Here is a 4,980-nt window from a genome sequence, read left to right as displayed (position 1 = left end):
AATTATTTCAAAACCGAAATCGAATAAAATTATAATTTACATTTCAGAAAATAATAATGTGACAAGTATAATATAAAAATCTGAAGCAAGAAGCTTCTAAATTTTATACATTCAATTTCATTTATATTGATGCTCTATGATCCGATACATAATTCTTATCAAGAAAATGTTATAACTCATTTGAACTGTTATAAGCACGGTTGTGATCATCCGGAATATTGACTTCATAAACAATAGGATAGTTCTTTTGAAGTTTTCAAACACAAGAAAAAGAATGTGCATACAAAAACAACTATACATTCATGGTTCAAAGTAATAATTGATTAATGAAAAAATGTTAACTACTAAAGCCCAGCAGAATATGATTTATAGCATAATCGAAAATATCATAATGCTCACTTGGTATTTGGTTGCTTATCTGTTAAAATTTTGTATTCATTTTTTGTGAGATATATGTATATCTCATCTGTTATTTTTCCATTTACTACATAAAAGTGACATTTACAATTGTTTTTATAAATGTATGCCATGGTCAAAAAGTCAAGGTCAAGTAGTGAATATTTATGAACAAATATTATATACATATAATATGCCATCAAAAATAAGATTAACAAAATGTATGCTTCTCAAATAAAATAACATTGGAAAGCACTGCTATCATATACGAGGTCGATGCTCAAAAACAGCGCGTGTGTTTCGTATGGGGAACCTAGCATCAAATAAAATGAGTTTTACCACTGCGAAGATACACATGACTAGTTATATTATAACTAGTCATGTGTATCTTCGTAGTGGTAACTCATTTCACAGTACATATGGTTATAGTATAAATGTATTTCTTCATATAATATAATTTTCCATGTATTATTCAGAAAAATATACTTCACATTTTATATTTGTGAGCGAGCTACCAAACTGCATACTATGCGCTGTAAATTTCGTTGCCACGGTAATATTCGAATCCACTAGGGCAGAGGTGGGAAACCTTTTTACCATAAGTGGCCGCACTTAAATAAGAGAGGCCGCTTAAGTTGATTGACCTCAAGTGACTTTTGTGAAATTATTATAGTTTTTTTCCTGTAGATTTAAATATTTATTGCATTATATAGAAAAAAACAAAATATAATACTGCAAAATTTTAAATATAATATACATATAAAATAATATTACAAAAAATACCATAGAAAAACATTTTATACGTATTAGAGTCTGTGTTCCTAGCATCTGACGTCATGGTACAATATGACTGTCTTTGGTAGAATTTTTCGCGAAACTATTTTGACGTTGGTGTACAATAGTTGTTTAAGGGGGTATTCTACTGTAGAAGCATGAATTTTGCCCGGTTTTTGAAGCGCTGTATAAAGAAAACAAATAATATTCTTACTATCGATTTTTTATCATTTGTTTATTGATATTTTATTATTACATAAAAAAATTATTAAAAAAAATAAATTAAAATTCACACAGTTATGAGCAGTCAAAGTGGGGGTTCCCAAAAAAAGAGGGTGTCCTGGCGTACATGATTCCAACCCTCCTGCTGATTTGAAACATAAAAAATAGATGGATTCTTAATTATAATAGATGCCGCTATCGTATGAACCTTGGATAAGTTAAAAAAAAAATTTTTGTTTGAATGGCGGCAGTTTGAAAAAAAAATTATTTTTTTTCATGTTTTTTTAACAATTCCGTATTTTTTAAAAATACTAAATGAAAAGTTATAGTTTTGGGCAAGGTCCATACGATAAAGCGATGTAAAGAGAAGATTCTCTCCAAATTTGAAGTAATTCGGTTCATTAGAACTCGAGATATCCTTACCGCCAGCTCGAAAAAAGTAGTTCCGAGAAAAACGCGTTCAAAGTTTTGATTCTCGGTCGGACCCGAACCGAAGCCACGTTACTAAAACGGATATAACTCAGGAAATAATAGTAATTTTGAAAAATCCTTTCAATGACATATTTTTGAATAACTAAACTTTTAAAATATGAAAAAAAAAATTTTTCGATTTTTTCAAAATTCTACAGTAGAATACCCCCTTAAAAGAAACTCTACCATTTTATGCGGCAAAGGTTCCCCTTCTATGCTCTAGGGGCATATATGTACATAATTTGTACAAACGACACTTTTTAATTAAACACTGTTCATTTTCATATTTAACCTTTAAAAATTTATTAGTATTTAATGTGTGTTATGCAAACAAGTGGTGCACGGCATCGTGCCTTAAGACAAATTGCTCAAACTTCCAATACCAAATTTTTTTTTTCGATATTCAAATTTTTCAAACGTTTTCAAAATTGCTTTACTGAGCTTTTTAAAAAGTTTAAATTACGATACGGGAGATTGCAACAATTTGTCTTAAAGCACGATGCCATGTACCACTAGTTATATTCTGTATCAGTGATTTTTTTTTAATTTGAAGAAGCAGTGCCCGGGAGGGGCTATATTAAGGTGACCATAATTTTTCGCACGAAATCCGGAATGGATTATATAATGTGTGTGAGAGCGGGAGTTGGGGTGTTGGTGAGCTAAAAATTTATATGCACATTTTTTCGGTTCAAATTTTCTAGTTAAAATATATTCAAAAAAATATTGGCAATCAAAACATTTTTAAAAATCCGGGATAAAACACAAACAAAAATTTTTGAATGCTAAAATCAATTCGACTGTTGTACAACAATAAAGTTGCAATGTACATTTCCTTACATTCCTAGTGTTTCTAGGGGGCAACCTAGTGGATGGCCATTGTCTTTCTGGCGAGATTATATTAGTTACATTTGTAATAATGATGTGTGAATAATATGTATTGGAGAAGCAATTTTGTATAGGCAATTTTCTCTCTTCGTCATATTTAAAATCATTAATCTCGAGTGAAAATCTGATATCACTACATCGAAATATTAAATCTCAGTGGCTAAAACGTGGAAACGATGAAAATGGCATGAAAAAGCAAAAAGCAAAATTTGTAATATAAATTAGGTGTGAATAGCATATCGATTGACGTAAGGAAATCGCATGAACTTTCCTACAGATAAAAATTATCGGGTTGATCAAAACAAATCGAAACCGAGTGCTTTTTCGCGCACTGATTCTCAAATGCTTAAAGAAACATATGTACCTTAATAAGCTATCTATATTAAAACTATAAACAGTGATATTTGATATATCACAAATTCTCAATTGATGCGTTTTCAAATTTTCGAATGAAAACTAACAAAAAAATCTAATTAAACTATTGAATCGAATCGTGTTTGTTAATTACGAGCAAACGGTTTCGTCGATAATTATCAAAAACTTATCAGTTGTTTTAGTAACTGTTAATAACAAGAAACAGTTCAATCAAACATAGTTGATAACAAAGTTTAATCACCAATGTTTATCAAAAATAACTTTCAAAGGAGACTTTGATTTCTAATGTTAAACGAGCCAGAATGTGTTCAAATATCGATGAAGGCTGCTTTTATAATATAAAGTTTTCATTCGGGAATTTATCAAACAAAATAGTAGTTTTGCATAAAAGATAGTGGCCCCAGAATACGCCTATTGTTATGGTTTCGGTGAAATTGCACTCATGTATATAATTTATTTCGAATGTTTCAACCACAAAAAGCGTTTTCGTTTTCGATACTTTTATATTCAAATTAAATACTTTGAAAATGAATAAATTTGTATAATAATAATTTTGAGTACCTATACGATAATACGTTCAAATATTCTATCTTAAATTTTGAATAATTATTATTCTGTTTGAGGCCAAACCGCTTAACGAGACTAATTCGTAACCAGTATTTAGAGAGTTTCAAACTATGTCAGCGATTTTTTAAACAGTAGAATTAAAAGTATTAAATATTATTATTAATTGTTCACATGTACAAAATTAAATTTCAGTTAACATCTTATATTGGTAATAGATGTTACTGCTAACGATAATATTTAGTATAAATTAATTAATTTTTAAACTTTAAAATCGGCAATGTATAAAATTATAAATTGTCAGAAAAATAAAATAAAAATAATAAATTAAACTTACACATGATGCTGGTATGTTATATATAGTTGAATATTGTTTGCTAACGCATTGCCTTTGCTGGACATTTACTTCAAATTATTTTCGAACAAAACTATTTATTTTATTGAAAAGTATTTGGCATAAAAATATTAAATTTTGCAATTCACAGAGGCTGTACAAAAATGCACTGCTTATAGTTATTTAAAAGTGTAAAAATTAACAATATTTATTATAAATTAGTACTATTATTCATATAGAATTTTCTGCACGATAACTTCTGAAGCAAATGTGTTCATATTTCAATTTAACAATGTTTAACTGATAACACATTGGAATAATAACGTATACTTATTTACAATATTTCAAAATGAAACTAAAAAAGAAAGATATAAACAACGAACAACGAACTCTGAAATAAATAAAACAATCATTTAATGCGTAAATCAAAATAAACAAACATATTAACTTGCTAAAAGTAGTCACAAAGTACAAAGAATTCTGGTTGGACAAGGTCGAATCCGATCAACAACTTCTGAGGCGAGATTAATAACACAGCATACGCGTTATGTATAGTTTGCCGAAAATAATGCATTCGTATGTGAAAATAATATTTTTATATACATCCAGGGAAAGATGCAGCAAATTATTACGGTTATTCAGTAGCACTTCAAGTGTATAAAAAGTCGCATACATATTTTGTTTCATATAAGATTAAAAAGAATACAATTAATAGATCTAACACATTAATCAATAATAAGTTGTTCTACCATATTATTTATGATAGGCGTGTGTATTTATGAGTATATGTAGTCGTGTAATGTACTTTGTTTATAATTGTATATATATTTGAGTTTCTTTTTTTTTCTTTATTATACCAAAATTTAATTAAAATAGGTTTTCCTTTTAAAATTTGATATGTTATTTGTCAAACTAATTACTCAATCTCTTTCTATTTAGACAGATTGTAATTTATAAAA

The sequence above is a fragment of the Ctenocephalides felis genome, unplaced genomic scaffold (genome assembly GCF_003426905.1).
Source record: "Ctenocephalides felis isolate EL2017-DRISC unplaced genomic scaffold, ASM342690v1 CF-g0.4_SCAFFOLD_01886, whole genome shotgun sequence".
In the NCBI taxonomy this organism is placed as follows: Eukaryota; Metazoa; Arthropoda; class Insecta; order Siphonaptera; family Pulicidae; genus Ctenocephalides; species Ctenocephalides felis.
This window is presented reverse-complemented; position numbering follows the sequence as displayed.